Source organism: Chiloscyllium plagiosum, unplaced genomic scaffold (assembly GCF_037043375.1).
Source record: "Chiloscyllium plagiosum isolate Xiang-an unplaced genomic scaffold, Cpla_swu_hap1 HiC_scaffold_38, whole genome shotgun sequence".
NCBI classification, from domain to species: Eukaryota; Metazoa; Chordata; class Chondrichthyes; order Orectolobiformes; family Hemiscylliidae; genus Chiloscyllium; species Chiloscyllium plagiosum.
The window spans coordinates 39,395,267-39,417,193 of record NW_028270176.1 but is presented as its reverse complement, the minus strand read 5'-3'; the positions used below and the strand labels follow the sequence as shown (position 1 = coordinate 39,417,193).

General features: G+C 47.5%; 1 pseudogene; it reads left to right on the top strand.

Annotated features, from left to right (window-relative positions):
* LOC148139442 (putative G protein-coupled receptor 139) overlaps nt 1-20,435 on the top strand; it is a 57,035-nt pseudogene extending 36,600 nt beyond the window's left edge.
* The last annotated feature ends 1,492 nt before the right edge of the window (nt 20,436-21,927 follow it).

Below are 21,927 nucleotides of genomic sequence, written 5' to 3'. Positions count from 1 at the left end.
CATAGAAAACCTAAGTTTTGACACGTTGTGGTGACTTGGATGAAGAAATACAAAGACATTCTGTGGCAGGCGTAGAATGACTGAAATCGAATCTAGTTGTGAACATTTGTATGCCCAGAGTCAATGATATATATATATATATATATATATATGCACCTCTTCCTCCGCTACGTTGATCACTGCATTGGTGCCATCTCGTGTTCCCGCGGGGAGGTTGAGCAATTCATCAACTTCCCCAACATATTCCACCCTGACCTTAAATTTACCTGGACCATCTCTGACACCTCCCTCTCCTTCGTGGACCTCTCCATCTCCATTAATGATGACCGACTTGACACCGACATTTTTTACAAACCCACTGACTCCCACAGCTACCTGGATTACACCTCTTCCCACCCTACCTCCTGCAAAAATGCCATCCGGTATTCCCAATTCCTCCGCCTCCGCCTCCGCCGTATCTGCTCCCAAAAGGACCAGTTCCACCACAGAACACACCTTCTTCTTCTTCTTTAGAGACCGCAATTGCCCTTCCCACGTGGTTAAAGATGCCCTCCAACGCATCTCGTCCACATCCCTCACCTCCGCCCTCAGACCCCACCCATCCAACCGTAACAAGGACAGAACGTCCCTGGTGCTCACCTTCCATTCTACCAACCTTAGCATAAACCAAACAATCCAACGACATTTCCGCCACCTCCAAACGGACCGTACCACCAGGGACATATTTCCCTACCCACCCCTTTCCACCTTCCGCAAAGACCGTTCCCTCTGTGACTACCTGGTCAGGTCCACGCCCCGCTACAACCCACCCTCCCATCCTGGCACCTTCCCCTGCCACTGCAGGAATTGCAAAAACTGCGCCCACACCTCCTCCCTCACCTCCATCCAAGGCCCTAAAGGAGCCTTAGACATCCATTAAAGTTTAACCTGCACATCCACCAATATAATTTATTGTTTATGTTGCTCCCGATGCGGTCTCCGCGACATTGGGGAGTCTGGACGTCTCCTAGCAGAGCACTTTAGGGAACATATCCTGGACACCCGCACCAATCAACCACACCACCTTGTGATCCAACATTTCAACTCCCCCTCCCACTCTGCCGAGGAAATTGAGGTCCTGGGCCTTCTTCACCGCCGCTCTCTCACCACCAGTAGCCTGGAGGAAGAAAGCCTTATCTTCCACCTCGGAACACTTCAACCACAGGGCATCAATGTGGAATTGAACAGTTTCCTCATTTCCCCTTCCCCCACCTCACCCCAGTTCCAAACTTCCAGCTCAGCACTGTCCCCATGACTTGTCTTACATGCCTATCTTCTTTTCCACCTATCTACTCCACCCTCCACCCTCCCCCCGACCTATCACCTTCATCCCCTCCCCCTCACCTATTGTACTGTATGCTACTTTCTCCCCACCCACACCCTCCTCTCACATATCTATCCACGTTTCAGGGTCTCTGCCTGTATTCCTGATGAAGGGCTTTTGCCCGAAACGTCGATTTCACTGCTCCTCGGTTGCTGCCTGAACTGCTGTGCTCTTCCAGCACCACTAATCCAGAATCTGGTTTCCAGCATCTGCAGTCATTGTTTTTACTTATATATGCATTTCAGTCTACAAATAAAGGACGATTACGAGGTCTAAAATTAATCCATCTTTGTATATTGATGGAGCATTTTATTAAAGGAGGAGTTGTGAGGATACTATCACTGTAAAGAGGTTATTTTCTCTTAGGGTGTTTTTGAAGAGAGGTTATAAAGGCAGAGGTGCAGAACTGCTGTCTGAACACAGTTTAAGTAAATAACTGAGGAGGCCTTTAGGTTTCATTAAATGGTGGTAACAATCGAGGGGCAGTGAGGCCAGATCTCACAGAGCAGGTCTTCTCATTTGTTTTTTAGCTGCAGCATTCAGCAGCTGTTGGGGATCCCAGAAGTGTTGGGAGTTTCAATACATGATCCCTAGCTGCTTTTCTCGTTGAGATCTCTTGTTAATGTTGATTTCTCCTGGATCGTAAAATTGCATGAATGAATCTGTATTTGAATATATCTTTGTGTCAACAGTGTATACCAAGAAGGTATGGTATCTATTGTTGTGTAAGTGTTCCAACATATAAGCTATCCCAAAATGTTCTTTTCTTTGATTGGATTTTAAATAAATCATTTGAATAGATTTTATTTTGCTTAATGTCGAGTGGTTTGACCAGTCACAACATATCTGGAACGCACACTTCACATCTATATTCAAAATAAGGAAAGCTTTGGGTCTAAGCGGCCTTCTTAAAATATTTTGCTGGACTAACTCCTGTTTCTGACTAACTCCTGTTATTGAAAATTTAGTGGAGGGGCTGGGGATGGTTTGCTGGAGGTTGTGCTGTAAGCTGCCTCAGACATTCAGGGAGACCTGAGGATTTGCTGACCCAACTCGGGATGGAGCATGGGGACTGTCGTTACAGCATCTTGGTCTGTAACATGAACATCAAATGGAGCAGAGGCTGCAGAGAGGGGAAGCTCTGAAACCACGGAGTGAGTGTGTGTGGGGAAAGGGATCTGCTGTATCCACGCCGGGCATTCCAGGAACAGCTTCCCAAGCTCCACCTAACCTAGGATCAAAGTGTGAGGGGACATTGATTGAACAAGGGGCTGGTCACAGAGCGGTGTTACCTCCTTCAAAATGACCTGCTGCTTCAGACCAGGGGGAGGACAGTGCTGCAAGTGGCTGTTAGGGTCATAGTTTCATTCAGCTTCTATGATCCAGAACTTTCCAGGCAGGACTAGGTGACATATCCATCATCTCCCAGTAGCTCAACATCAGTGTCACCATACGGTGACGGAGGATGTATATGGTGGATGAGGTCAACACATTGTTTCTCCCACAGCAGGGAGCTGCCGGGTGTATCCAGTATAGTGGTATTCCCGATGGTGTACATGGCATCTGGGGAGTAACTATGTCAATAGGGAGAGGTAGAGGAACTGAAGGAGCGCTCTCTCTCTATTAATGTTACAGTGTGCCCATGCACAGTACATCATGTTGGTGAATACCCACTGTCCTGGCAGCAGTCACGGCTTCTTCATTCAGAAGCAGTCAGCCATTCCCATCGTCATCGGGTCTCCACGTAGAAAGAAATGAATGTATCTTGGATAAAGGCCGTCCCCTTGATGCACGTTTCAAAACATCATCACCAATCAACCACATCAAAGTATTCCATGTGTAAGGAGAGCAATGGGATCACTTGGAGCGTCAAGGAGCAGACGATCAGGGATGGAGCAAAACCTCCCATGTCAGAACGGATCTGAGTGAACCCCCCAATACACAGTATCATTACGTCTTGTAATCCCTGTCCATTTCAGTCACATACTGCCTTCCATTATTCCTGTAAATAAAATGACAGGTTTTATCATGTTAAATTCAACCTGCCAAACTATTATCTATTGCCTTTACCTCTCTGAATCTATCTGCAGACTCTTCACTCCCTCTTGATAATTTAATCTCTTGCTTATCACTAGCGACATCACCAAACTCAGCATCTGTATATCTGTTCCATCCTCCTAATCATTAATATAGATTGTAAATAGTTGAGAACCCAGCGCTGGTCACTGTGTGACCTTACAGGTTACGTTCTGACTAACTGATTGAGGCTGATTTATCCTGAGTGCCTGCTTCCTGTATGATAGCCAGTCCTCCCCATTCCAGTGCAACACAGTCGAAGGGTTGAATAAAAACAAGGAGCATCTGTGAGGAATCCAACCCCTCGATGAGGCAGATGTCAACGCGGCCTCTGTTCCACTTTCCTGCCATCTCTCCCTCCTAAACGCCAGTCTCTTGTAGATTGTGCCACAGGAAAGAAAATCCTCTCCACACCTGCACTTTCAATTACTTTTAGCATTTTACAGACCTCAATGAAATCTCCTTTCATTCTTATAAACTCGAGAGTATAGGCCTAAACTGCTCAATTTCTCTTCATAAGACAACACTTCAAATATGGAATCAATCTAATGAAGCTCTTCTGAATTGCCTACAATGCAAATATCTCATTCTGTAGGACACCAAACTGTACTCCAGTTGCAGTTTCACTAATGCCTTGCATAGCTACACCAACATTCCCTACCTTTCTACTCTATCCTTTTACAAATAAATGCTGAAATTATGCTTGCATTTCTCATTACTTGAAGTACCCGCAAGCAGGTTTTCTGTGATATGCAAGCAGACACCCAGATCCCTCTGCACCTAAGAACTTTGAACTTTCTCTCCATTTGGATAATAATTTGTCTTTCTAATATGCTGGCCAACTTGAATAGCCCCATATTTATTCACTTTAATTTTCCTTGCCAAATGTTGGCCCATTCACCCAACCTATCCATATAGTTTTTTAATCTCTTGCATTATCATTCCGAAGTAATTTCCCACCAATGTTAGTGACATCTGAAAATGTGGTATCATTTTTTCTATCCCGTCAACCGCGTACAGTAATACTATCGATCGCAAATGAGAACTGAAATCAATGGCACACCAAAAATTGCATTTGCCAAAATAAAATGACACATTTATTCCATCTGACCGCATTTTGTTGGTTAACCAATCCTCAATACAAGCTAATACATTACTCCTAAACCCATGTTGTCTGATCTTACCACTTACTCTTTGGAGAAGCGACATATCCAATGCCTTCAGGAAGACCAGATACATTCCATCTCCAGGGATCCTACTATCCATCTTGCTTGTCATATCTTTAAGTAACTCAAGCAAACACTTCAAACTCGATTTGTACTTTGTAAAACCATGTTGACGCCGATGGATTGTGGTTTCACTTTGCAAATATCCTCAACAATGGATTCTAATAATTGTCTTAAATTACAATAGTTTATCATTACATTTTCCTCCCAAATGTAAACAGGTATTATAATTTCTTCCCTTTCGAAAACCTTTACTTTTTTTTTGAATTCCTGTTTCATGGGCAAAAGGTTTTAGAGATCTGCTCCAATTGCTGTTTGAGGCATGTGTGACGGGACTCATCATCCTGCTGGTGTACAATCTCGATGGGCTGACGTCTTTCTGGTGTTCCTATGCTGATGTCTCCAAGGCCAGGATGACCTTCTCCCGTTGATGACTTAGGGGGTTGGGGGATTATGGAATCTTCCTGTTGCTGTGTAACATTTTGAGGGGCTGATGGGTCTTCTCATACTTCTCCATAACAGGTGGAGACACTGAACGGTATCCTCATGTATCCCAGAGATGGGACCGTGGGATTGATTGGTCCTCTCTTGTTCGCATACAACAAACATGCGTCTGAATTACCTCTTCCTTTCTCATGAAAGAAGTGTCAGATAGTTTTTATCCTTATCCAATTCCCTTGAATTAGGCTCGGTGGGTCTGAATAGCCTCCTGTTATCCCAGTGCAACAATCTCTAGTCAATGTGTGACCGCATCCAGTTCCTATGTTACAGATTTGAGGTGGCTGAATGAACTGATCCTGTTGCTCTGTAACAGGATACTGGTGCAGCATGGCCTACTCTGGGTCCAGTGTTACAGGCTCGAGGGGCTGATTGACCTCCTTCTGTAAATGTATATGAGGCTCCAATGGCTGAATAGCCTCGTCCTGTTTTGGTGTAGCAGGCTCGAAGGCCTGAATATCCTCCTGTTGTTCCTGTGTAACAGGCTGGAGAACGGAATGGATTCCTCCACTATCTGCGTCATTCGCTTCACTTGTTGATTCCTTCTGCCATCTACGTCAAAATAGGACACTCTTTAATTTTTGTAAACTCCAATGGCTACTGGGTCAACCTGATAATCCTTTCGTTATAAGCTCGCACCTTCATTGCAGGACTCAGTTGAGGGAACCATCTCTGAACTGCTTCCAATATAACAATATGCGTTCTTCATTGAAGAGACTAAATCTGTACACACTACTCCAGATGTGATCTCACTAAGACCCTGTACAGCAGCAGCAACACTTTACCAGCCTGCTGTAAGGTTCCCACCCAGGTTTGAGCTGTGTCAGCTCTCTGGGGGAATACGGAGCATTGTTGGAAGATCATTGTCCTTCTCTACTCCATCAGCATAACGGGAGATCTGGAGAAATTAAAGATTGAGAAGATCATAAATGATGTGGCGAGTTGATCTCTACCATTCATCTCCCCAGAGCCCACGTTGCTCAGATTCTACAGAATCTAATAAGGTGGAGCGCAAAAAACAGCAAGGAGGAGCAAACATTGATGGGAGTTATATGACAAAGTGATAGGTGCAATACAAATGCAGGACATGTTATAAAACAGGAAATGAGATATTCACATTTGGGGGTACTTCAGTAATAATGTACTGTTTTAATTATAACTAAACTGTGTTAACCCAACTGAATGCTCATGCTGGGAAAAATGGATTTCATGACCACGTGTGAGATGGTTTGCATTAACATTATGTCAAGATCAGGATATTTATGAATTGGTGTTGAGTGATCAGAAGAGCTAATTGAAAATTTTGCTGGAAAGGACATTTTGGGAAGACTGACCACAATGTATTGGGTTTTTTTCTTTTATGCTGTTTGAGTACACGACAGTTTTTGTTTTATTTGCAGTAACCGTTATAAATCTGAGTCATGCAAGCCATGAAGGTGTGAGGAGAAAGTGGGAACTACAGATGCTGGAGATCAGAGTCGAAGAGTGTGCTGCTGGAAAAGCACAGTCAGGCAGCATACTAAGAGGAGATTAATCGATGTTTCGGGCATAATCCCTCCATCAGGAATGAAGCTTATGGGCCAAGGGGGCTGTGAGATAAATGAGAAGCGGGTGCGGCAGTGGGGAGGTAGCTGGGAATACGATAGGTCGATGAAGTTGGGGTTGAAAGTGATAGGTGATAAAGGGAGACAAAACGCCTCATCTCCTGCATCCATTAAACCCAACGGGGTCTTCTCTATTGGCGAGGCAGGAGGTCAACTTGTGGATCATTTCAGAGAACATCTCTGGGACAGCCACATTGAACAACTCCATCACCTTGTGGCTGAGAACTTTAACTCCCCTTCCACAAGGACAAGCCTGCTCCATCGCCAAACCAGAGCCATTAGAAGGCTGGAGGAAGAAAGCCTCCTCTTCTGCCATGGGACCCTCCAACCACCGGGGATCATAGTGGATTTCCCCATTTCCCAATTTCCCTAATCCCACCTTATCCTACTCCAACCATCCAAGTCAGCACTGCCCTTTCGAACATTCCTATGTGTCCACCTTCCTTCCTATCAATCTGGTCCACCCTCCTCTCTGACTATCACTTTAAAATCCACCTTCATCTTCCTATTAGATGAAATGAGGCAGCTTAGAAAAATGCCAAGTGTTGCAGTAAGCCAGTGGATTCAGAGAAATATAGGACCCAGCAAAGGATGACCAAGAAACTGAGAAGAAAATCAAAAAGAGAAAAAGCGTGAAAACGAAAGAAAAACATAAAGACTGCTAAAAAGCGTCTATCAATGTATGAAAAAAGTAATAAAAACAAGGTCAAATGTGGAACAGTTGGTGTGCATTCAGGATAATTTATTGCAGAGAACAGAGAAATCGCAGGGAAAAGAAACAGTTTCTCTGTGTCTATCTTCATGGAAGAATGTCCAGAAATTCTTCCAGAAATACCAAGTGACCATGGGACTTGTGTAATTAAAGTCTAAGATCATTCTTATCGATGTTGTCGTCATCTTTGAAAAGAAAGCTGGATAGAGTATTTATAAATCTGATAGACTAGATGTACTTCATACAAGAATTTCAGAGGAAGCAGCAATAGACATGTTGATTGCATCGCGGATTTTCATTTTATTTTCCGACACATTCCCGAAAGTCATTTAGCCAATCTGGATAAGGAAAAGGTTATAAATATTATCCAACAGTTGAAGAAAGGATGAAGATGGAGAGTGGTGAACTACAGACCAGTAACTTGTCATCCGCAGTCGGCTGTCTGTTGGACTGGATTACAAAGAACATGCTACTAGATATATAGAAAATAATAACATAACTGGGTTGTGTGGTAATGTATCGATGAAAGGAAAACCAGAAGTGGAAGACATTGTTTTAAAATGGTTTGAAGATTATTCTTGCAGACATAGGTAATTAAGAACCATTGGATAACGTATAGTTGGATATTCATGAGCTTTTTTTAAAGAACTCACACAGTAAGCTCTTGAGAAAAGTTAAAGTGAGAGGTATTTGGAAGAACATATGCAAACACAGTCCTAAATGATGGGCGGGTAACTGCTCCTGGTTTACAGATCAATGCACTGGGGTGGCGTAAACAATCCTACATGTGGGGAGGATAACTGCTCCTGGTTTACAGATCAATGCACTGGCATAGTGTGCACATTTCTAGAAATTTGGATGGTAACTGTTCAGGGCTTACAGATCAATGCACTGCGGTGGGGTACACAGTCCTCCATGCTGGAAGTGTAACTGCTCCTGGTTTTTCAGATTAATGCACTGGGATGGTGTACGCACTCCTTCATGCTGGGAGTGAAACTGCTCCTGGTTTAAAGATCAATGCACTTGGGTGGCGTGCACAGTCCTACATGCTGGGAGGGTAGCTGCTGCTAGGTTAAAGAACAATGCCCTGGTGTAGTGTACACAGTCCAACATGCTGGGAGGGGAACTGCTCCTGGTTTACAGATCAATGCACTGGGGTTGGGTGCACACTCCTAAAAAGCTGGGAGGTTATCTGCTCCTAGTTTATCGATTAATGCACTGGGGTGGGGTACACAGCTAGACATGCAGGGAGGGTAACTGCTTCTGCTTTACAGTACAATGCACTGGGGTAGTGTACACAGTCCTCCATGCTGGAAGGGTAACTGCTCCTACTTTACAGATCAATGCACTGGGGTGGTGTACACAGACCTACATGCTGGGATGGCAGTTGCTACAAGTGTACAAATCAATGCACTGGGGTGGTGTACGCAGCTCTACATGCTGGGAGGATAACAGTTCCTGGTTTACAGATCAATGCACTGGGGTGGTATCCACAGTCCTACATACTGGGTGGGTAACTGCTCCATGTTTACAGATCAATGCAGGGGAGTGGTGTACACAGTCCTACATGCTGGGAAGGGTAACGGCTCCTGGTTTACAGATCAATGTTCTCGGGTGATGTACACAGTTCTACATGCTGGGAGAATTATAGCTTCTAGTTTACATATCAATGCACTTGGGTGGAGTGCACATACATGCTGTGAGGGGAACCGCTCCTGGTATACAGATCAATGCACTTGGGTGGTGTACACAGTCCAACATGATGAGAGGGTAACTGTTCCTGGTTTACAGATCAATGCACTGGGGTGGTGTACACAATCCAACATGCTGCGAGGGTAACTGCTCCTGGTATACAGATCAATGCACTGAGCGGAGGCGAATAATCCTTAATACTGGGATGGCATCTGCTCCTGGCTTGCAGATCAATGCACTGGGGTGGTGTACACTGTCCTACATGCTGGGAGGGTAACTGCTCCTGTTTTACAGATCAGTACACTGGGGTGGTGTACACTGTCGTATATGCGGAGAGGGTAATTGCTCCAGGTGTACAGAAAAATGCGCTGGGGTGTTGTTCACAGCTCTACATGCTGGAAGTGTAGCTGCTGCAACTGGGTTACAGATCAATGCACTCGGGTGGTTTACACAGTCGTACATGCTGGGAGTGTTGCTGCTGCCGGGTTACAGATCAATGCACTGGGATGGTGTACACAGTCCTACATGCTGGGAGGGTAGCTGCGGCTGGGTTACAGATCAATGCACTGGAGTGGTGTACACAGTCCTACATGCTGGGAGAGTACCTGCTCCTGGTTTACAGACCAATGCACTAGGGTGAGGTACACAGTCCTACATACTGGGTGGATAACTGCTCCATGTTTACAGATCAATGCACTGGGGTGGGGTACACTGTCCTACATGCTGGCAGAGTAAATGCTCCTGGTTTACAGATCAATGCACTTGGGTGGTGTACACTGTCCTATATGCTGGGAGGGTTACAGCCCCTGGTTTACAGATCAATGCACTAGGGTGAGGTACACAGTCCTATATACTGGGTGGATAACTGCTCCATGTTTACAGATCAATGCACTGGGGTGGGGTACACTGTCCTACATGCTGGAAGGGAAACTGCTCCTGGTTTACAGATCAATGCACTGGCATGGTGTGCACATTTCTAGAAATTTGGATGGTAACTGTTCAGGGCTTACAGATCAATGCACTGCGGTGGGGTACACAGTCCTCCAGGCTGGAAGTGTAACTGCTCCTGGTTTTTCAGATTAATGCACTGGGATGGTGTACGCACCCCTTCATGCTGGGAGTGAAACTGCTCCTGGTTTAAAGATCAATGCACTTGGGTGGCGTGCACAGTCCTACATACTGGGAGGGTAGCTGCTGCTAGGTTTACATATCAATGCACTGGGGTTGGGTGCACACTCCTAAAAAGCTGGGAGGTTATCTGCTCCTAGTTTATCGATTAATGCACTGGGGTGGGGTACACAGCTAGACATGCAGGGAGGGTAACTGCTTCTGCTTTACAGTACAATGCACTGGGGTGGTGTACACAGTCCTCCATGCTGGAAGGGTAACTGCTCCTACTTTACAGATCAATGCACTGGGGTGGTGTACACAGACCTACATGCTGGGATGGCAGTTGCTACAAGTGTACAAATCAATGCACTGGGGTGGTGTACGCAGCTCTACATGCTGGGAGGATAACAGTTCCTGGTTTACAGATCAATGCACTGGGGTGGTATCCACAGTCCTACATACTGGGTGGGTAACTGCTCCATGTTTACAGATCAATGCAGGGGAGTGGTGTACACAGTCCTACATGCTGGGAAGGGTAACGGCTCCTGGTTTACAGATCAATGTTCTCGGGTGATGTACACAGTTCTACATGCTGGGAGAATTATAGCTTCTAGTTTACATATCAATGCACTTGGGTGGAGTGCACATACATGCTGTGAGGGGAACCGCTCCTGGTATACAGATCAATGCACTTGGGTGGTGTACACAGTCCAACATGATGAGAGGGTAACTGTTCCTGGTTTACAGATCAATGCACTGGGGTGGTGTACACAATCCAACATGCTGCGAGGGTAACTGCTCCTGGTATACAGATCAATGCACTGAGCGGAGGTGAATAATCCTTAATACTGGGATGGCATCTGCTCCTGGCTTGCAGATCAATGCACTGGGGTGGTGTACACTGTCCTACATGCTGGGAGGGTAACTGCTCCTGTTTTACAGATCAGTACACTGGGGTGGTGTACACTGTCGTATATGCGGAGAGGGTAATTGCTCCAGGTGTACAGAAAAATGCGCTGGGGTGTTGTTCACAGCTCTACATGCTGGAAGTGTAGCTGCTGCAACTGGGTTACAGATCAATGCACTGGGTTGGTGTACACAGTCGTACATGCTGGGAGTGTTGCTGCTGCTGGGTTACAGATCAATGCACTGGGATGGTGTACACAGTTCTACATGCTGGGAGGGTGACGGCTCCAGGTTTACAGATCAATGCTCTGGTGTGGTGTACACAGTCCTACATGCTGGGAGGGTAACTGTTCCTGATTTACAGAGCAATGCACTGATGTGGAGTACACAGTCCTACATGCGGGGAGGGTAACTGCTCTTTATTTCAGATCAATGCACTGGGGTGGTGTGCACAGTCGTACATGCTGAGAGGGTAACTGCTCCTAGTTTACAGATCAATGCACAGGGGTGGAGTACAGTGTTCTAAATGCTGGGAGGGCATCCGTTCCTCTTTTACAAATGAATGCTCTGGGATTCCGTTCACAGGTCGACATGCAGTGAGGGTAGCTGCTCCATGTATACAGATCAATGCTCTGGGGTGGTGTACACAGCTCTACATGCTGGGAGGTAACTGCTGCTGGGTTAGAGATCAATGCACTGGTGTGGTTTACACAGTCCTACATGCTGGGAGGGTAACTGCTCCTGATTTGCAGATCATGCAGTAGGGTGGTGTACACTGTCCTATATGCGGGGAGGGTAACTGCTCCTTGTTTACAGATCAATGCACTTTGGTGGGTTGCACAGTCCTGCATGCGGGGAGGGTGACTGTTCCTGGTTCACAGATCAATGCACTGGGGTGGTGTACGCAGTCCTACAAGCTGGGAGGGTAACTGCTAATGGTTTACAGATCAATGCACTGGGGTGGTGTACACAGTCCTCCATGCTGGGAGGGTAACTGTTCCTGGTTTACAGATCAATGCACTGGAACGACATAGAACAATTCAGCACAGAACAGACCCTTCGGCCCAAGATGTTGCTGAACATTTGTCCTGGCTTAAGCACCCAACCATGTACCTATCTAATTGTCACTTAAAGGTCACCAATGTTTCTAACTCTGCCATTCCCACAGGCAGCGTATTCCATGCCCCCACCACTGTCTGGGTAAAGAACCTGCCCCTGACATCCCCCCTATACCTTCCGCCCTTCTCCTTAAATTTATGTCCCCTTGTAACACTCTCTTGTAGCCATGGAAAAAGTCTCTGACTGTCTGTTCATCTTATAAACCTCTATCAAGTCACCCCTCATCCTTTTCCGTTCCAATGGGAAAAGGCTGAGCACTTGCAACCTATCCTTGTACAACCTATTCTCCATTCCAGGCAGCATCCTGGTAAATCTCCTCTGCACTCTCTCCAAAGCTTCCACATCTTTCCTAAAAAGAGGCGACCAGAACTGCACACAGTATTCCAAATGTGTCCTAACCAAGGTCCTATACAGTTTCAACAGCACCTCACGACTCTTGAATTCAATCCCTCTGCTAATGAACGCTAATACGCCATAGGCCTTCTCACAAGAACTATACACCTGAGTGGCAACTTTCAAAAATCTATGAACACAGACCCCAAGATCTCTCTACTCCTTCACCTTAACAATAACCCTACCGTTAACCCTGTATTCCGCATTCTTATTTGTCCTTCCAAATGTACACCCTCACACTTGTCCAGGTTAAAATCCATCTGCCACTCCTCAGTCCAGTTCTGTATCATATCCAAGTCCCTTTGCAGCCGACAACAGCCCTCCTCATTGTCCACACTGGAGAGGTGAGCACAGTCCTACATGCTGGGAGAGTAACTGTTGCTGAGTTACAGATCAATGCAATGGGTTGGTGTACACAGTCCTACATGCTGGGACGGTAAGGTCTCCTGGCTTACCGATCAATGCACTGGGGTGGTGTACACAGTCCTACATGTTGGGAAGGTAACTGCTCCTGGGTTACAGATCAATGTACTGGGGTGGGGTACACAGTCCGACATGCTGGGAGGGTAACTGCTCCTGGGTTACAGATCAACGCACTGGGATGGGGTACACAGTTCTGCATGTTGGGAGGGTAACTGCTCCTGGCTTACAGATCAATGCACTGGGGTGGTGTACATAGTCCTACACGCGGGGAGGGTATCTGCTCCTGTTTTAAAGATCAAAGCACTGTAGTGGGGTACATAGAGCTAAATACCGGGAGGAAAACTGCTCCTGGTTTTTAGATCAATGCACTGGGATGGGTTACACAGTCCTTCATGCTGGGAGGGTAACTGCTTCTCGTTTACAGATCAATGCACTGGGGTTGTGTACACTGTCCTATATGCGGAGAGGGTAACTGCTCTTAGTTCACAGATCAAAGCCCTGGGGTGGTGTACACAGTCCTACATGCCAGGAGGGTAACTGCTCCTGGTTACAGATCAATGCACTGGGGTGGGGTACACAGTCCAACATGCTGGGAGGGTAACTGCTCCTGGTTTACAGATCAATGAACCAGGGTGATGTACATAATCCTACATGCGGCGAGGGTAACTGCTCCTGCTTTACAGATCAATGCACTGGGGTGATGTACACAGTCCGACATGCTGGAATTTTTACTGCTCCTAGTTTATAGATAATTGCAATGGGGTGGTGTACACATTCCTTCATGCTGGGAGGGAACTGCTCCTGGGTTACAGACCAACGCACTGGGATGGGGTACACAGTTCTGCATGCTGGGAGTGTAACTCCGCCTGGTTTTCAGAACAACGCACTAGGATGGGGGTACACAGTTCTGCATGCAGGGATGGTAACTGCTCCTGGTTTACAGATCAACGCGCTGGGGTGTGGTACACAGTTCTACCTGCTGAGAGGTTAACTGCTTCTAGTTTACAGATCAATGCATTGGGGTGGTGTACACAGTCCTACATGCTGGGAGAATATCTGCTCAGAGTTTACAGATCGATGCACTGGGGTGGTGTACTCAGTCCTATGTGCTAGGAGCATATGTGTTACTGGTATACAGGTCAATGCACGTGAGTTGCGTACACAGTTCTACATGCTGGAAAGGTAACGGCTCCTGGCTTACAGATCAATGCACTGGGGTTGTATACACTGTCCTATATGCGGGGAGGGTAACTGCTCCTAGTTACAGATCAATGCACTGGTGTATTGTACACTGTTCTACATGCTGGGAGGGTAACTGCTCCTGGTTTACAGATCAATGCACTGGGGTGGTGTGCACAATCCTACATTCCGGAAGTGTAACTGCTCCTGGGTTACAGAACAATGCACTGGGGTGGCTTACACAGTCCTGCATCCTGGGAGGGTAACAGCTCCTGGTTTACAGATCAATGCACTGCGTTGGTGTACAAAGTCCTATGTGCCAGGAGAGTAACTGCTCCTCTTTTAGAGATCATCGCACTGGGGTGGGGTACACAGCTCTACGTGCTAGAAGGTTAACTGCTCCTAGATTACAAATCAATGCACTGGGGTGGTGTACACAGTCCTACATGCTGGGAGTGTAACTGCTCCTGGTTTACAGATCAATGCACTGGGGTGGGCTACACAGTCCTACATGCTGGGAGGGAAACGGCTCATGGTCTACTGGTGTGGTCACACAGCGCTACATGCATGCTGGGTAACTGCTCCAGGTTTACAGATCAACGCACTGTGATGGTGTACACAGTCTTAAATACTGGGAGTGTAAGTGCTCCTGTTTTACAGATCAATGCACAGGAGTGGCGTTCACAGTCCTAAAAGCTTGGAGAGTAACGGCTCCAGGTTTACAGATCAAAGCATTGAGGTTGTGTGCACAATGCTACATGCTGGGAGGGTAACAGCTACTGGTTTACAGATCAATGCCCTGGGGTGATGTACACAGTCCAAATTTGGGGGTGAGGGTAACTGCTCCCAGTTTGCAGATCAATGCACTGGGGTGGGGTACAAAACTCTTCATGCTGTGAGGGTAATTGCTCCTGGTTTACAGATCAATGCACTGTGGTGGTGTACACAGTCCTTCATGCTGGGATGGCAACTGCTCCTGGTTTACAGATCAGTGCACTGTGGTGGTGTACACAGTCCTACATGCTGTGAGGGAAACGGCTCATGGTCTACTGGTGTGGTGCACACAGCGCAACATGCATGATGGGTAACTGTTCCAGGTTTACAGATCAACGCACTGTGATGGCGTACACAGTCCTAAATACTGGAAGTGTAACTGCTCCTGTTTTACAGATCAATGCACAGGAGTTGCGTTCACAGTCCTAAAAGCTTGGAGAGTAACGGCTCCAGGTTTACAGATCAAAGCACTGGGGTTGTTTGCACAATGCTACATGCTGGAAGGGTAACAGCTACTGTTTTACAGATCAACGCACTGTGATGGTGTACACAGTCCTAAATGCTGGGAGGGTAACAGCTCCTGTTTTACAGATCAATGCATTGGAGTGGTGCACACAGTCCTACATGCTGGGAAGTTACCTGCTCCCGATTTAGAGATCAATGCACTGGGGTGGTGTACACAGTCCTACATGCTGGGAGGGTAACTGCTCCTGGGTTACAGATCAATGCACTGGGGTGGTGTACACTGTCCTACATGCTGGGAGGGTAAAATCTCCTGGGTTTCAGATCAATGCATTGGGGTCGTGTACATAATCCAACATGCTGTGAGGGTAAATGCTTCTCGAATACAGATCAATGCACTGGGGTGGTATACACAGTCCTACATGCTGGAAGGGTGTCTGCTCCTGGTTTACAGATCAACGCACTGTGATGGTGTACAGAGTCCTAAATGCTGGTAGGGTAACAGCTCCTGTTTTACAGATCAATGCACTGGAGTGGCTTTACCGTCCTACATGCTGGGAGCGTAACTGCTCCTGGTTTACAGATCAATGCACTGGGGTGGTGTACACAGTCCTACATGCTGGGAGGTTACCTGCTCCTGATTTAGAGATCAATGCACTGGGGTGGAGTACTCAGTTCTACATGCTGGGTGGGTAATTGCTCCTGGTTCACAGATCAACGCACTGGGGTGGGGTACACAGTCCTGCACGCAGGGAAGGTAACTGCTCTTGTTTTACAGATCAATGCACTGGGGTGGAATTGGCAGTCCTACATGCTGGGTGTGCAACTGCAACTGGGTTACAGATCAATGCACTGGGGTGGTGTACACAGTCCTACATGCTGGGAGGGTAACTGCTCCTGGTTTACAGATCAATGCACTGGGGTAGAGTACACAGTCCTACATGCTGGGAGGGTAACAGCTGCTTGTTTACAGATTAATTCATGGTGATTACTGCACTGTTCGCTGTGGTGGACAGACTAACTGGTTGAGGTTCATAGATAATGCAATGGTGTAGTCCGTGCAGTTCCACATACTGGATGGATATTTATTTCAGGTTCACACATTAGTGCACTGCTGAATTCTGCACAGCTCCCGGTGCTGGACAGATATCTAGTCCGGGGGTATAGATCAATGCACTGTTGTGGTCTGCACAGTTCCCGGTGCTGGACAGATATCTAGTCCGGGTTAATAGATCAATGCACTGCTGTGGTCTATGCAGCTCCCCGTATTCCTGTGTAGCAGCTTTGAAATGCTGAATGTTCCCTTCCGTTTCCTGTGTAACAGGTATGAGATATTTAAAGATCTGCTCCAATCGCTGAATAACAGCCTCCAATGGCCGAATGGCCTCATTCTGTTCCTGTTTAAAACTCTTGATGGGCTGAATAGCCTGCTTCAGTATCGGTGAAGTTGTGAATGGTGCTGAATATTTTGAAACCATCAGTGAATCGCCCACTTCTGACTTTATGATAGAAGGAAGGCCATTGATGGTGCAGCTGTTACTAGCCCACAGTACCTCATGGATGGCCAGTTTCCATGTGCTCGGTCCTTTAGAAGGCTGTCCTACTTCACAGGAGGGAGTGCCCCATCACACAGTGAGCAGTCCGCCTAATATGATTTATCTCTCCATCCCGGAGGCTCTCAGCCTCATTCGTGATGAAGGTCTGCTGCCCGAAACGGTGATTTTCCTGCTCCTCGGATGCTGCCTGACCTGCTGTGCTTTTCAAGCAACAAACTAATCTTGAGTATGTCAAATATGAGGCTGGGCCATTCCCTCTACCAAGACTGTGTGCTGGCTGCTCCTACAGATACTGTCAGGGACAGATCCCTCTGGGACAAGGAGTTTGGTGAGAATATTTCCCCAGTTTGGCTGTTGTGTATTGAAGCCTGTCCCTGCTCAGTCAGTGGGGGGGCCTGTGGGGGCACTTTTGGTGATGGACATTGAAGTCCCACACCCACAGGACGGTCTGAGTCCTTGTCACCCTCAGTGCTGCCTCTGATTTGTTTCCAACATCGAGGGGAACTGAGTTATCACCGAGAGGAGGGGGGGGGGGGGGGGGGGGCAGGAGATAACCATCCTCAGGCGATTTCCTTTACCATGATCTGTTACTATGAGATTTCCTGGGTTCTGGAATCAATGTTGGGGAATTGCAGGGTAACTCCTTCCCTGACTGTATCCCAGGGTGTCCCCACCACTGGTGGGTCTGTCCTGCCGATGTGACAAGATATCCCCAGGGATGGTGATGGGGCTTCAAGAAACAGTGGTTAGCACTGTTGCCTCACAACGCCAGAGACCCGGGTTCAATTCCAGCCTCAGGTGACTGACTTTGTGGTGTTTGCACATTCTCCCCGTGTCTGCGTGGGTTTCCTCTGGGTGCTCCGCTTTCCTCCCAATATCCAAAGACGTGCAGGTTAGGTGAATTGGCCATGGGAAATTGTCCATAGTGTCAGGTGAAGGGGTAAATGTAGGTGAATGGGTCTGGGTAGGTTGCACTTCGGCGGATCGGTGTGGACTGGTTGGGCTGAAGGGTCTGTTTCCACACTGCAAGTTATCTAATCTAATCTAAATTACCCCTCAGGCCTGATCCTGTGAGTATGACAGTAACAGACTGTTTCCTGACTGGGAGGGCGGTGCTGGAAAAGCACAGCGGGTCAGGCAGCATCCAAGGAGCAGGGGAATGAACGTTTCAGGCATAATCCCTTCATCATGAATGAGGCTTGTGGGCTGGGGAGCTGAGTGATAAATGGGAGTGGGCTGGGCAGGAACTGGGGCTACGGGAAAGGGAACTGGGAATGTAATCGGGAGAGAGAGATGGGGAGAGGTGATAGGTCAAAGAGGAGGGTGGGGTGGGTGGGAGGGAATGTCATGGACAGGTCAAAGAGTTCCCCGGAACGTTCTGTCCCCGACATTCTATAACTGACATTCCCCGGAACGTTCTGTCACCGACATTTTAAAACTGCCATTCCCCGGAACGTTCTGTCTCCAACATTCTATAACTGCCATTGCCCGGAAAGTTCTGACCCCGACATTCTATAACAGACATTCCCCGGAACGTTCCGTCCCCAACATTCTATAGCTGCCATTCCCCGGAACGTTCTGTCCCCGATATTCTATAACTGACATTCCCCGCAACGTTCTATCCCCGACATTCTATAACTGCCATTCCCCGGAACGTTCTGTCCCCGACATTCTATAACTGCCATTCCCTGGAATGTTCTGTCCCCGACATTCTATAACTGCCATTCCCCGGAACGTTCTGTCCCCGACATTCTATAACTGACATTCCCCGGAACGTTCTGCCCCTGACATCTATAACTGACATTCCCCGGAACGTTCTGTCCCCAACATTCTATAACTGACATTACCCGGAACGTTCTGTCCCTGACATTGTTTGTGAACGGCCGGACGTCAGTGAATTGAACAAACGATAAGATCCCGAGGGAAGAGATCCCGTTCCAGGGAGAAGAAGACACTGTTCCGGAGGCCCCTCAGGCAGGAAAAGGGGTGAATACGTTTTCCCTGCGTTTACATTTCTTCCCGACACAGGATCGACCACAATATAGACCAAAATACAGAAATTCCCAATCTCGGTTTGTGTTCAGGCAACTGGTACAGAATCCTTCGGGACAGCAACGTTTCCACCCTCCGTATTAGGAAATAGGAAGGAGTGACCTGTGTCTGCTCTCGAGTGATCGAGTGTGTGGGACTGTTCTAGAAACCATCTGTACTTATGGATGTGTCTCTGTGTGTTTGGGGAGAGATGGTTTCTTGTGGTTTATGTCAAAATTTTGTCAGTAATTCCAACCTTCCCATTTGTCATTCCATCTCCAATTATTTTAATAAATCCCTAAATACAGGGACACATTTGAAAATCTCACTGGGTCCCCGATCAAACGGGTCTCTTTGCCTCCAGGCTGATGGATAATGGGTTTGTTTTCCTTCCTCACAGTTAACGTAGTGACCATCTACGTCCTGCTTTATAAAGATTGTGGATTGTCTCCATGTGTCAAACGTTACCTGGGGGCCATGGCAGCGGCGGATCTCCTGGTCATTATCCTCGACCTGATCCTGAGACACATTCCCATTGTTTATGATGAACAGTTTTATTTCCTGAGGGACTCCGTCCCAGTGTGTAATATCCACGCTGTCCTGCTTTATGCAGCCACTGACTGCTCTGTCTGGTTCACCGTCACTTTCACCTTTGATCGGTTTGTGGCCATTTGTTGCCAGAAGCTGAAAAGTAAATATTGCAGTGAGAAAACGGCGGCTGTGGTTCTGGGAGCAGTGACTGTGCTGAGCTGTTTAAAGAACATTTCCTGGTATTTTATGCTCACGGCTCAGTATTCGCTGTGGAACCAGCCCTGGTTTTGTTCTGTAACAGGCGCTGTTCAATTCTCCAATGTCTGGGTCATAATCGAGTTCCTCCACCACATTCTAACCCCGTGTGTCCCATTTCTCCTGATTCTGCTGCTCAATGTTCTCACTGTCAGACACATTTTAGTGACCAGCAGAGCCCGCAGGAGACTCCGCGCTCACACCAATGGGGACGCTCAGTCTGACACTGAAATGAGAAACCGAAAAAAATCCATCATTTTACTGTTTGTGATCTCGGCCAATTTCATCCTGTTATGGTCAACGTTCATGCTGTATTCTATATGGTTACGGATGTGGGCTATTGGGTATCGGTCTGTGTATCTCCATTGGTTTGTGCTGGAATTGGGCTTCATGCTGCAGCTCCTCAGTTGCTGCACAAACACCGCGATTTATGCCGTGACCCAGACTAAGTTCAGGCAGCAGCTGAAGAATGTGCTGAAATATCCCTTCACCCAAATCCATCCATCCATCAAATTCCCGCATTAATCAATCCATCCGGGATTTTCTCATTTCAGTTCAGTGTTTCAGCGATGGAGCAGCCTGTCGCTATGGTAACAGACTGAGGGCAGCGTTGGTTTGTCCATCCATATCCCACAGCGGGGTTACAGGGAAACATTTCAATGTTTCTCACAACTCAGGGGCCAGTGAGAAAAGGCACCATCCCACTGACTGTATCCATCACTTCCATTTGTAAACAATAAAAATGTTGATTAAAGCATGCCGAGCAGCAGAGTGAGTGATGTTGTTGTGTGTCTTTGTGTTGGAGAAGCTGAGCTGGAGAGAGACAGACTCAGCCCCAAGTCCTGGTCCTCAGGGAAGGGGAGGGCACCGCGCCCTGAGCTCAGGAGCTGGGATTAACTCCCTCTGTCCTTACTTTCCCTTCTGGGTCTCCCACTACAACTTGGCTCTCAGCAGAATTCACCTTGCTCCCTTTGTCCCTTTCCCTCCATATATCCCTCCCACTCTCACACTGCACTGCTATTTCTCTCTCCTTTTCCCATTTACACACACACAATTCCACTGTCCTTGCCTTCCCCAATCTCATTCACTCTCTCTCCATCTTGCGATCATAACTTCCCAATGTTACTGTCTTCCTCGAATCCTTCGGTGCTGGGGGAACAGAAGAGGGTTGTAGATCTGCAGGCCGATATTAGGGAACAGATATTGGGACGAAATGTCAGGCCATTGCCAGGGCAACCGTATGGAGCTTGGGCCAAATGCCATTGCTCGGGGACATAGTGGGTGTGAGAACATGAGCCGTTACTAGGGGGTAATAGGTAGAGTGGCACCGTAGGCTGTGGCTGAGACTGGGACAACAGGATATCACAAACAGAACACATTGTGTGGGACATACTGTCTATTACTCAGGGAATAGAATAGGGATGGGGTTAAAGGCCATTTGGAGGGGATTAACTGGGTCGTTGTTCACAGGCAGGAGCTCAGTTTAAGGTGTGTGAGGGGTGTGATGGTGGGAGACTGCGTGGACATGAGAGTGTGATGCTGGGGGAGTGTGCTAGGGAATGAGCGTGATGGTGGGGGAATGTGTGGGGGAGTGAGTGTGATGCTGGGCAACTGTGCAGGAGAGTGAATGTGATGGTAGGTGAGTGTGTGGGAGAATGGTGGATTATGTGGGGGTGAGCGAGAAGGTGAGGGTGGTGTGATGCAGTGTGTGGGGGTGAGCGTGATGGTGGGGATTGTGTGGGGCGGTGTGTGTTAGGGTGGTGGAATGTGTGGGGATGAGCGTGACATTGGGGGTGGTGTGGGGCAGTGTGTGTGAGTGTGGTGGAGTGTGTGGGGGCGAGCGTGATGGTGGGGGTGATGTGGGGCTGTGTATGTGATGGTGGTGGAGTGTGTGGGTGTGAGCGTAATGGTGGTGGTCATGTGGTGCAGTGTGTGTGAGGGTGATGGAGTGTGAGGGGGTGAGCGTGATGGTGAGGGTGGTGTGGGGCAGTGTGTGTGATGGTGGTGGAGAATGTAA